Genomic DNA, 13,538 nt, shown 5'->3' on the forward strand with positions numbered 1-13,538 from the left:
CCAAATGGGGGTAATGGGGAACCGGATGGTAGCTCAGGGTGAGCGATTGGAGAACCAAATGGGGGTAATGAGGGACGAAGCGAGGGGTACCGGTGAGGGGTTAGACAAGAAATTTGGGAAGTTAGACAATAATTTTGAGGAGTTAGACAAGAAATTTGGGAAGTTAGACAATAATTTTGAGGAGTTAGACAAGAAATTTGGGAAGTTAGACAATAATTTTGAGGAGTTAGACAAGAAATTTGGGAAGTTAGACAATAATTTTGAGGGGTTAGACAACGGGATAAAAGAGGTGAGAAATGGGTTAATGGGGGTAGAAAATAGAATGGCCGCTCAAGAGAATCAAATGGAAGGGATGCAAAAGGGGTTAGAGGGGTTAGAAAACAGGATGGAAGGCAAATTGAGGGACATGAGGGACCAAGCGGAAAGGGAAGTTAAACAAATGGGGCAGCAGATAGAGGGGGTCAGAATGGGGGTAGAAACCAAACTGGATGCTCACAGGGAGGAAATGGAGCAGATGAGGGTGGCATCTGGGCAGGAGATGCAAGTGATGGGAGAGGAGATCAGAAGAGGTGTGAGTGAGGAGGTCGGAGGAGTGCGCGAGGAGGTGAGGCACTGTAAGGAGCGCATGGAGAAGGAGGTGAGAAAGGGGACTATAAAATTGCAAGGGGGTATAGAGGAGTTGACGCTGGGAGTAGAACAACTGACAGTGGGACAAAAGGAGTTGGGGGACCAGGTAAAGAAGAACACAGCGGTAATAGTGGGTTTAAAATCGACACAGAAGGAGATGAAAAAGGACGTAGGGGTAATTAAAAAAGAGTGTCAGACGGTACATGAGGACCTGACGAGGAAAATGGACAAGGTGGTAGAGGTGATGGAGGTTAAAGAGCGGGAGGTGCGGGAGCACATAGAAAAAAATAAAGTGGAGTTAGAGGAAGAACTTAAAGGGGCGCACGAGGAGATGAAGGAGGTGAAGCAGAAATTAGAAGAAGTGGAAGAAGGGGTGAGCGAAATTAAGAAGCGACGGAGAGAGGATAAGAAAGAGATAAAGGAGGAAGTAAAAGAATTGGTCCAAAGTCTGTGTTCGGATCGTGATGATGTGCTCATTAACCGGATGAGGGATTCGCAGGTGATGGAGGAGAAGCGAAGAGAAAGAGGACCCGGTGTAAGTGGTGACCAATATGGTCGTGCGTATGATGCGCCAGGTGATTTAATAAGCTTGGGGGTCGAGATAGACCCGGATGTTCGTGAGAGGCCACGAGTGAGGTGTATGGCTGGTCCGGAGGGTATGGAACGAGAGGTGCGAGGTGTGGGTGAGCAAGGTTGTGGTGGTATGGAATGGGTAGCGGGTTGCGGAAGTGTGACCCATGCATCGACACCAACGGGGGTAGTTGTTAGAGGGACCGGGGAGGCACGAGAGCCCCTTGGGGGTAATGTACTGTGGGGGCCCGGCCGGCTCGGCCCCGCGCTGACCCCGCAAGGGGCGACGCATGGGGTCCGGCAGGCGGGCAACGACTCGCATACGAGGTGGTCCCACAAGGTCCCACTCGCGCCGTATGACGGCAAGAGTGATCTACGCGCGTACCTGGCGCAGTTCGACTGTGTGTGTAAGGGCAACGGTTGGGGTGAGGACGAAGGTGGAGTACACCTGGTGGCCGCATTGCGCGGCGCGGCGGCGGAGGTGCTGACGGCATTACCACCGGGTGCTCTCACCCTGCCAGCCCTCCGCGACGCCCTAATTAATCGATTCGGCATTGAACAGCAGAGCGAGCTTGTTAAAGCTCAGCTCGCGCTGCGAAAACGCAAGCCCCAGGAAGCCATCGGGGAACTTGCCCACGACATTCGCCGCGCAGTGGGGATCGCACATGCTAGCATGGCAGCGGATTCCCGGGAAAGCCTGGCGCTGGACCATTTTATCCAGGCCCTCCCGGATATTGAGCTCCGGCAACAGCTCGCCATGTGGCGCCCGCAGACTCTGAGCCAGGCGGCTGACGCTGCGGCCCGTTGGGAAGCAGCGAGGCCCCTGGCCCGGGGGGGGGGCGAGCGTCTCGCAATGGCGGTCCGCCAGGTAGGACCCCCGATGGAGGGCGGACCCCTTAGGGGGCCCGCCCCCGACGTGAGTCCTGACCTGGCGGGCATGGTCCGGAGGCTGGTGGACCAGCGCCTGGCGGGACCTGGACCATGGCAGGCGGCCCCGGAGGTGGCCCGCAGTGGACCACGAGCGGGTAATCCAATTCGGACCTACAGGGGGGGAAATTTGGAATTCCGGAGGCAAGCACCTTATCAGGTGAGGTACTATACTTGCAACCGTCTGGGTCACCTGGCACGGCACTGTCGAGCCACGCGCCGGGATGATCCCCGGCGGTTGAGGTCCTCAACTCCGCCCAGGGGGGAGCGGGTTAGCCGACCCCAGACACCCCCCCCCCCCCGCCAGACCCCGGGAAACTAGAAGGTGTCGGGCACGTAGGGCGGTGTTCGGCAGAAGAGGATGGAGGAGAGCCCTCATTGACGCGACAGGTCATTTATTGTGGCCAAATTGGAACCGGTAGCCTGACAATTAGATGCAAAATTGCCGGCGTGGGGGTAGACGCCGTAGTGGACACAGGAGCTAGCGCCACGATCATCAGCCCTGTGGTCCTTGATTCGAGCGCAGGTGGCTGGGATAAGATCCAGCGCCTGCAAAATTATAGTTTGCAACTTGCTACCGGGGTAACGGCCCCGATCATAGGGCGTGGTTCTGTGACCCTCAAGTTAGGGTCGGTAAGGAGGGAGATAGATGTTTGGGTGGCGGAGGTGTGCGACCCATGTTTAATAGGGTTGGATTTGTTGACTGCCAGCGGTTGTAAAATCGACTTGTGCCGGGGGATCCTGCAGGTGGGAGTAGAAGAGCTGCCGTTAGGGGGAGTGAGCACGGCCGAGAGAGCGGAGCTGGAGGCTTCCGAGGCCGTGACCATCCCCCCAAGGGCTGAGGCGATAGTGCCGGCCCGGTGGGCAGCTCGCCCAACGTGGCAGGAGTCCTGCGGCCTGGTCGAACCGGTGGCAGCGCAGTCCATACCGGGTTTAATCGTGGGCCGCACCCTTGTAAAAACGGACGGACCGGTAGTGGCCGTCCGAGTAATAAATATGAGTACAGAACCACGCACTATAGTAAGGGGCACGAGGGTAGCTGGCTGCACCCCAGTTGAGGAAGTCGCGACAGTGAGGGGCGAGAACGTCCAGCCGAGCCGACCCCGGGGGGAGCCTTCAATAAGAAGTAGGAATTGGCCCGATCCCATTTGCGAGATGGTAAATCATAGTAGCGTAGAGTTGGGAGGTACCCAGAGGGAGGCCTTACACAAACTGGTTGGGTCCCATTTGGACCTCTTCTCCCTGTCCACCGAGGATATTGGACGTACGGGCCTGGTGAAACATCAGATCCACACCGGTGAGGCCCGGCCTATTCGTCAGGCCGCCCGACGGCTCCCTTGGAGCAAGAGGGCGGAAGCTGACGAGCAGGTTGAAAAAATGCTCGACGCAGGCGTGATCGAGCCCTCGGGAAGTCCTTGGATGTCACCTGTTGTGCTGGTCAAAAAGAAGGATGGGACCACGCGGTTCTGCGTGGACTATCGCCAGCTAAACAACGTGACACTCAAGGACTCATATCCCCTGCCAAGGATTGATGACACCCTCGATGCCGTTGCGGGCTCAAATTGGTTTTCAACTTTGGACCTCAAGAGTGGGTATTGGCAGGTGGAGATGGATAGGGCAGGGAAGGAGAAAACGGCATTTTCCACAGGTAAGGGACTGTATCAGTTTACTGTGATGCCGTTTGGTTTGTGTAACGCCCCCGCCACCTTTGAAAGATTGATGGAGCATGTACTGGGCGGCATGCCATGGCAATCATGCCTGGTGTACCTGGATGATGTCCTGGTACATGCCCAAACGTTCCCCCAGGCAGTAGCTAATTTGGACCAGGTGTTCGGGTGCCTCAGACAGGCAGGGTTGAAGCTGAACCCGAGTAAGTGCACTTTGTTTGCAAGAGAGGTGGCCTATCTAGGTCACGTGATCGGCCGCGAGGGGGTAAAAACGGACCCAGACAAAATTAAAGCGGTAGAGGAGTGGCCCGCACCACGTACCATCAAAGAGGTGCGGGGATTTTTGGGACTCTGCTCCTACTACCGGCGCTTTGTGGCGAAATTTGCGGAGTTGGTCCGTCCCCTCCACCGGCTTACGGAGAAGAGGACGCGATTTAATTGGACACGGGAGTGCCACGAGGCCTTCCAAAAACTGAAGGGTGTCTAACATCCGCACCCCTTCTAGCTTACCCCACTAGCAACGGGGCATTTACCCTGGACACGGATGCGAGCCAGGAAGGATTGGGCGCAGTTTTGTCTCAGACACAGGAGGGCGTGGAGAGAGTGATTGGTTATTATAGTCGGGCCTTAAGTAGGCCCGAGCGAAATTATTGCGTCACTCGCAAAGAGTTATTGGCTATGCTGGCTGCCATGAACCATTTCCACCCGTACTTGTACGGGCGGAAATTTTTGGTTAGAACTGACCATTCCTCCTTGCAATGGCTCCTTCGGTTCAAGGAACCAGAGGGCCAAATTGCAAGGTGGTTGGAAAAGTTGCAGCAGTACGATTTTGATGTGGCCCATAGGGCCGGGAAGGCCCATGGTAATGCGGACGCACTCTCTCGGCGTCCTTGTCTGGGGGAAAACTGCAAATTTTGTGCGAGACACGAGGAGAGGGAACAATTGGGCGATTCGGACCCGACCCTCGTTGTCCGGGCAACCCGGGTGAGAGGGCCAATTTTGCCACTAACCGCAGATGAGGAATTCGGAACTTTGGCATGGAGCACGGCCCAGCAGGAGGATCCTGTCCTGGGGCCAGTGTTCAATTGGGTCAAATTGGGGCAAAGACCTAAGGGGGAAGAGGTCACCCCCCTCGGGGCGCAAACTAAGGCATATTGGGCTCAGTGGCAGACCCTGGAATTGAAGGATAACATCTTGTATCGCAAGTGGGTGGAGGTTCCCTCTGATAGAACTTCCTGGCTGGTGGTAGTCCCAAATAAATTTAAGACCGATATATTGCAACAGGTGCATGGTACCCGCCCCGGCGGCCATTTGGGCAGGACAAAGACGACATCGCAGGTACGCCGGAGGTTTTATTGGGTGAATATGGGGCGCGACATACAGGACTGGTGTCGGAGATGCGACGCCTGTACTGCCAAAAAGGGACCAGCACGGAGGATGAGGGCCCCCCTTCAATTACACCAGGTGGGGGCCCCCCTAGAGCGGGTGGCCATGGATATCCTAGGCCCACTACTCCGCACCCGCCTAGGTAATAAGTACATCCTCGTTGTGATGGACTACTTCACCAAGTGGCCGGAGGCCTACGCCTTCCCCAACCAAGAAGCAGGGGTGGTAGCGCAGGCCTTCGTGGAAGGATTTGTGTGCCGGCATGGGATTCCACAGGAGTTGCACACCGACCAGGGACGAAATTTTGAGAGCAAATTGCTAAAAGATGTGTGCAGTCTCCTGTCAATTCGGAAAACCAGGACAACGCCTTTAAGACCTCAATCTGACGGGATGGTGGAAAGATTTAACCGAACTCTAATCCAACAACTGGCACTGTTCACCGCCACCCGTCAGGATGACTGGGACGAACATCTCCCTTATTTGCTCATGGCCTACCGAACCAGCCAGCACGGGGCCACCGCATGCAGTCCAGCGTTGCTTATGTATGGGCGGGAGTTGCGGGCTCCCGCCGACTTGCTATGCGGTCCCGTGCCAGACACAGTGGTTAACCCGCCGAGGGAGGGGTACGCACGTCACCTAGAGGAAGGCATGGAGCTAGTCTATGCCTTCGCCCGCCGCCAACTCCATCTGGCGGGGGAAAAGATGAAGCGCAGGTACGACGACCGGAGCCAGGGGAGTCAATACGCTCCGGGGATGAAGATTTGGTTCTTTAATCCCCGGAGACGGAAGGGAAGGTGCCCAAAACTCACCTCCCCCTGGCAAGGCCCAGGAGTCGTCCTGTCGCAAATCTGTGACGTGGTCATTAAGATCAAAATGGGGCCACGAGCCCTCCCTCGGATCGTCCACGCCGACCGGATAAGACCTTACACCGGCGAGCAGGCGCCCCCGTGGATTGCCTCGGCTTTAGATGCCGAGGCGGGACCCAGTACCTCTGAATAAGGGGGGCTTATTAGTGCCAGAGGACTGGGGGATTGATGAGCGATGGGCCCGGTGGGTAAGGGTGGCATCCCTGCCACCCTTCCCAAGTGGGGCAAATGCGCTATAGCTTATGGGGTGTATGGCAGTGAAAACTAGCCCGGGTGGGTTAGGATATTGATAGGGCCCTAGAAGATGACATTAGGTAACGTTAAGTTTAGTTAGTGACTGATACCTGTAGTGGGGACGCAGGTAGATTAGTGTGGATTATAATGACGAGGGAGCGCAATAGTTTAAAGGGACGACTGGGAAGCGCAAGTTTCAGAAGGGAGTAGTTAGCTGAGATGATGCCGTGTGTGTGAGAATTGAACAGGTGTGATTGCACAGGTGTGCAACTGGACAGGTGTGTGGAGCAGTGTATGAGTAGTGAGTGTGTGGATCAGCGCGAATGCGCTTTGGGAGAGAAGGGTGCAGGCGGCACCAAGAGTGAGAGCACAGGTGTGCAAGTACAGGTGTGTGGAGAGAGTTGGAGTAAGTGGTACGGAGTGGTGTGCATGGTGCGAAGGTGTGGATGGGGGAAGAGTGGACCCCTTTCACGAGTACCCGGGGCGGGTAGTGTAAGTGTTAGGTAGAGGGTATAGGTAAATTGTGGTTGGATATTGGCATTTGTGGTGCGGTTGCAGAATGGTATTGCGGATGGGTGCATTAGTGTTGTGGAAATGGCTGGGCGTGTAGCCTGTTAGTGTGTGTAGTTGGTTGGGCACTCCACCACTGTGAGGATGTCGGCCAGGTGAGGCCGCAGGTGGGCTCTGGGAGCCGTTAGTGTCAGTGGGGCCCGAGGATCCGGAGGACGGACCCGGGTAGCCCAGTGCCAGAGAGGGCACCGAGTGGGGAGAGCGCCAGAGGGCCTTCCCCAGGTAGTTAGGATAGGGTGAGGAGCAGGTAAGCTCGGAGGCAACTGCAGTGGTGGAGGTGTGCAGGTGGGTAGACCCGCTGGGAGAGGTACACGCCACAGCCCAGAAATTGTGCGAGGGCACCGGGAGATGAATCGGGGGAGTGAGACCCCAAATTGAAAAGCACCACAGTTTGGCCAATGGGAATTGGTTTTTAGAACCCATAGTGTAAGAGGGCCAATGGTTTGGCAGGAGAAAGACCCCGGGTAATGTAAAGTTGTTAAAGTCATTTAGGAAATAGTTAGGATTGATGAACCTGTCGCACCATACGCAGCCACTTACCTGTGGTGATGATGATGACTCCACACCTGTGTTTTCTTTGTTCTGTGTGCAGGAAATGAGAATTGCTGTGTGGATTGGTGAGACGCATCACGACATGGATGAGGCATTGGGGTGATTCCATCTCTCCCTCCTTAGGAGGGACTGATGATGAATTGGTAATGGCAAATTTTGATGTTCAGTTGGAGATGGCAAATTTTGAGGAGAGTTGAAAATGGCAAATTTGATTGGTTAGGAGGGAGAGAAGACGAATTTGGTTTATGGGAGGAACGGGGAAGACAGTAGGGACGTTTGTTGATTTGTAAAGTAGATGTTTATGGGTAGTGTTGTGTTTTGTGGATACAGTAAGGGGTAAGGGAGGGGCAATGTAGGTTACCTGGTGGGGGGGGGGGGCGTACGGTAGGAACGTACCTGTCTCACCTGGTTCCCATGTGCCCCTAGTGTGCATTACCTTATATTGCATGCACTTTTGCGCCCTTACCACCTTACTCACTTGTCTGCTTCTTTTGTCTCCCACCTCCGAGGATCTGGCTTTGGGGCAGAGAGAGAGGAGAGAGAGGTGCTGGCTCCGCAGTTGTGGGCCTGTACTTTCGCTGCTTGCTGCCTGGATCGATACACCATATGGACCGCAATGTTTGTGGCCGCCCACCATGGACCGCAGTTCTTTTGTGGCCAAGCACCACCCATTGATGGACCTCTGGGTCAACGTGGCACCTATGCCAAACAGGTGAACCACTAATAGTTGGCCCCCTGACGGCCACAATAAAGAAATGGACGCGGTTGGCGCCTTTCTTTATTTCGAAAGAAGCAAGAAGGCCAAGTGCACCACATGAAGGCAAGACCAGCGGCAGAACATCGGCCGGCTGCGACACCACCGGTGACTATAAACACTTTATTGGTGCACCGGATGGTGCTGACTGTGTGATAGGGTGGTGCTTTTGGTGCTTGTAAGGGGTGCTCTGCACATTATTAAAGGCCGTAAGGCCACAGAGCACTCGTGGGTTGGTGTATCGATGCTGGCATGCGTGCTCTCTCTATGCATAACATCTGCATGTGTTCCTCCAAAAACAGGTCCTGGATCGTAGTGTAAATAGCAGCGTAGTCTTGTGTAAATAATGCTCCCTACCGGCTGTATGTTTAGTTTGCGAATTCTTTCCGCGATTCGGTTATCCTGTGGGTGTGTTTCTGTGAGGAGAAGGGTGCAACGTCGCAGGGGGACATATTTACTCATTTGTGAATATCTGTAAAACTGTCGCACTCAGGGTAGAGTTAATAGTAGAGGGAACTACATCTGAGTGCCACACTAAAGTAGGTAAAAATTTATCGGGTCGGGACGCCCCGAGGGTAGAGAAGGGTGCAATGTTGCGGATATGGGATTTGGCCTCCATCCATATCCGCTTGTAAATATTCCCCTATTTCCCCAATACCCCCCAACTATCCCCAATCCCCCATTCCCTAGTCCCATTGCCTGTAAATAACACTCTGTAGAACCGACCTTCCCCTTTTTCCCCCATTAAATGTCGTGCCCAGGTCCACCGCATCTCACGTAGACAACTTTCGGACATCTTGCTAGTTATTCTTAGTCTATGTCAGTTAAGGACTCGTTTCCATTACTTCTGACTCTTCGTTGCACCAGAATGTGATTGTATGGCACCAGTAGTGAGTTTAGGACCTCCCCATACCTCCTCCCATCTTCCCCATGAAACAACAACAACAACAACAACAACTACCACAACAGCGCGCGGGGAGTGTGCGTCCTCACTCCGGCTCGGTTAGCCGCCATTACCCATGTGCGCCGACGGGGTTACCACGAAGGGGCTGCCTGTCGGCCCCTCGTCAAGGGCGGAGCCCGGTAACCCCCCGCACCCAATAAGAAGCAACGGGCCGATTCCATCTGGGGCGGAGCTAACGAGCCGAGGGCGTGTCACTCCCCGCCGGATATACGCAGCGACTTACCGGACGTGACGTCAGATGCGCCCCGAGCTTGAAGTGGAGAGAACCAGTCGCCACCTCCGAGCGCTGAGAGACCTCCCGCATCTCTGGACCGGACCGGGTCGATTCTGCCCCTGAGCCAAGGTGCACCTTGAGCCTCGACTACCTGCCCTTCCTTGCCATCAATCCCGGTGTGAGTCAGTCTTGTCCCGTTTATCTGTCGTCTGTCGGGGTTACTATAAGACCGTATTTAAGTGCCTACCTTCCTATGCTGTCTCTCTCGTCCTTGTAATCTAACGTTCTGAACTATTATAACCTCCTCCGGAGGTCTTGAGAACTGTACCCCTGGTGTCGTGTCATTTAATCCAGCCGTTGTGTCCTTTCCGTAATTGATTTAGCATAGCGCGACTCGGCCAACGTTCGAGTATAATCGGGTAAACTGTGCAGACGCGGTCATACCAAACCGCTCGGTAAACCAACATCCACAACCGCGTCTGTAACAATATGTTATTCCCCATGGGGAGTACTTTACAATGAGCCACCTTTCAAGTTTTTTTTCCCATGGATCAGTTATGGAGATATAGACGTGTAAAGTTTTTGGGTTTTTCCAAGGTGGCTCCTGTACCACGTGACCTATGATGTAATAATTATCATTTAGTCCTCCTTTGGTGAAAATTTAGTGTCAATCGGACCAACGGTTTCAGAGAGAACGAATTTTAAAGAGAATAAACCCACAAAATGCTGGCGAAAGGGACGGACAGACAAATACATACATACTGACGGACAAACTGTTCCAGACGGCATTGCCCTATGGGTTACGCGGTAAAACAATATCAGCTTGTCCATCCCAGTCGATGATTTCATTGACTTTATCAAACATAGTTAATAGTTGGACAGAAGTAGATCTTCTTGTAATCAATCCAATTTGTTGTCACTGACGAAATTATTGCCCTGCACATGATGTCACCTCAAACTAGAACGGCACTCAGTAGAGAGCGTACCTCCACCAGGTGAACAGTTTACGTTTTGTGGCCCAGAGTAGACCAGAAAGTCACAATACAGAATCACATTTTATCAAAGTAATTTGTCCACAACTTTTTGGGATATCCTGCTTTGTATAGTTTTTGGCCCAATCTCCCAATGGTGAAGAATCGCTTTAAATTATACGAGCCGGATCCGGATCCGAATCTTCAATTCAAAATCGGATCGCATCTTCCTTGTCACACACACAACCTGTCCACCACGTTTTGTCCAAATCTGTCCACAACTTTTTGAGATATCCTGCTATGTATAGTTTTTGGCCTTATCTCCCAATGGTGAAGAATCACTTAAAAATTCTAGTAGCCGGATCCGAATCGGGATCTTCACCAAAATATAATCATTTCCTCCTTGTCACATACGCTACATCTCTGCAAAATTTAGGCCGAATCCGTGCACAACGTTTTGAGATATCTTGTTCACAAACTGACAGACAAACGGACAGACAAACAGACAGACAGGGGTAAAAACATAACCTCATCCACCTTTGGTGGCGGAGGTAATGAGCGATTCCAGTGTTTTTCAGATAATGCTCGTTAAACTGGTCGGCCTGTGGTTATTTGGGTCGGTTATATTTCCTTTCTTGAAGATAGCCGACACACGTGTCTTGTTCCAAAATCCAATCACTTTAGTAAGCTTTCCGGTTCGAAGAGACAAATTAAAGATAAGGCAGGGTGGCTTTGCTACAGATTGGGCCAATTCTTTCAAAACGACAGGATGAAGTTGGTCTAATTCAGGTGATTTAGATACATTCAGTTTCTCTAATCTACTGTGGTGCTGTGCATACACGACTCGATTGCCAGAGAGGTAGGCCACAACGCGTTGGTACAAACAAAGAGTCTTTATTAAGAGCTCGCACTTCAGCACTGGGCGGGCTCGAGCTTAGAGCCCGCATATATGTCCCGAGGCCACGCCTTGTCCCCGGGCGTGGCCGATCGGTCGAAAGGTGGGGCATGCGCTTTTGTTCCCCGCCTGGACGCTTGCGCCACCCACTGGTGCGCGGAATTATTGTCCCTTGTGCCCGCCACATGCGCCCCCCCAGAATTCCCGCGCACCTGAAGGGTGAGTTTGTGGGGAAGCCGGATGACCCGGCCGAAACGCCCCCTGGCGATGGGTGCAGGGCTGGGGGGTAGTGGGACGGCGGGGCTGGGGGGTGCCGGGGGTCCGACCGCCGGGGGGCGGCCTCGACACGGAGGCAGAGCTGCTTGCGGGGGGTGGTCCAGATCGAGGTGGGCCGGCTTGAGGCGGTCCACGGAGATGTGATCCGGGGCACCTCCGATGTCGATGGTGAAATATTTGTCCCCGGTCTCCAGCACGTGGAAGGGCCCGTCGCACGGGGGCCATAGCGGTGCCCGGTGGGCGTCGTGCCGGACGAAGACGTACTCCGCCGTGCGAAGCTCCGGGGCGACGTGGGAAGACGGGCAACCGTGGTGTGCCATCGGCACCGGGGCGAACCTCTGGGCGGTCTCCTGAAGGGCGGAGCGCTGTTGCGCCGCGGACCAAGGAGCAGTGGAGTCGGGGATAAATTCGCCCGGTACCCGCAGTGGTTGCCCGAAAACCAGCTCCGCCGAGGACGCGCGCAGGTCGTCCATGGGCGCCGTCCTGAGGCCCAGCAGGACCCAGGGGAGCCTGTCGGCCCAGCTGCCGTCGCGGAGGCTGGCGCAGAGCGCGGCCTTCATCGAGCGATGAAAGCGCTCGCACAGGCCATTGGCCTGGGGGTGGTAGGCCGTGGTGCGGTGTAGTTTCACGCCGAGCCCTTGCGCCACCGCGGCCCAGAGCTCCGAGGTGAACTGGGGGCCGCGGTCGGACGAGATGTCGGAGGGGGCACTGAACCGGGCAACCCAAGTGGCGATGAAGGCTTGCGCCACATCAGCCGCAGACGTCGCCGCCAATGGGACGGCCTCTGGCCACCGTGTGGTGCGGTCCACCATGGTGAGGAGGTGGGTGAACCCCCGCGAGGGGGGCAGAGGTCCCACCAGGTCGACGTGCACGTGGTCGAACCGACGCTCGGGCACCGCAAACGGGGTCAACGGAGCCTGGGTTGCGCGCTGGCACGCGAGGCACGTCCTGGCCCAGTCGCGGACGTCCTTCCTGAGGCCATGCCAGACGAACTTCGCCACGACAAGCTTCTGGGAGGCCTTCGTGCCCGGGTGGAACAGGCCGTGGATGGCGTCGAACACTGGGCGCTGCCAGCCAGCGGGCACGATGGGGCGAGGCCGGCCGAGGGAGACGTAGCACATGAGGGCCGTTCCCGCGGCGTCGAACGGCACCTCGGTGACGCGGAGGCCCGTGATGGCGGTCCGCAAGGCCTGGACGCTGGGGTCGGCGGTCTCGTCCTCCGCCATCCAGGCATAGTCGATCCCGAGGTGGACCGCGTGCGCGACGGACCGGGAAAGGCAATCCGCCACCGGGTTGTCTTTACCCGCCACGTGACGGATGTCCGTCGTATACTCGGACACGGCAGAGAGGTGACGCTGCTGCCGTGCCGACCATGGCTCGGCGACCTTGGCCATCGCGAACACAAGGGGCTTGTGGTCGACGAAAGCCGTGAATGGGCGGCCCTCCAGCAGATGGCGGAAGTGTCGGACCGCCAGGTGGAGCCCGAGCAGCTCGCGGTCGAAGGTGCTGTAGCAGCGTTCGTGCGGGCGAAGCTGCTGGCTAAAAAACGCCAGCGGTTGCCAAACACCACGCACCCACTACTCGTGCACCACGCCCACTGCGTAGTCCGACGCGTCGGTGGTGAGGGCGATCGGTGCATCGGGCGCCGGGTGCGCTAGCATGGTGGCATTGGCCAGGGCCAGCTTTGCGCCTGCAAACGCCGCGGCCATCGGCTCCGACCAGGCGATGTCACCTTTGCCCGGCTTGCCCCGGAGGGCCTCGTGCAGGGGGCGGAGGATCTGGGCGACGTGGGGCACGAAGCGGTGGTAAACATTTACCATGCCCAGGAACTCCTGGAGCCCCTTGATCGTGCGGGGTCGCGGGAAATCCCTGACCTCCTCCACCTTGGCCGGTAAAGGGACGGCCCCGTGCTTGGTGATGCGGTGCCCCAAGAAGTCGATGGTGGCGACGTCGAAACGGCACTTTGCGGGGTTGATGATTAGGCCATGCTGGCCCAGGCGTTCGAAAAGCGTGCGGAGGTGGAGCAGGTGCTCCTCCCGGGACGCGCTCATGACTAGGATGTCGT

Source organism: Myxine glutinosa, chromosome 6 (assembly GCF_964187855.1).
Source record: "Myxine glutinosa chromosome 6, kmMyxGlut1.1, whole genome shotgun sequence".
Classification (NCBI taxonomy): Eukaryota; Metazoa; Chordata; class Myxini; order Myxiniformes; family Myxinidae; genus Myxine; species Myxine glutinosa.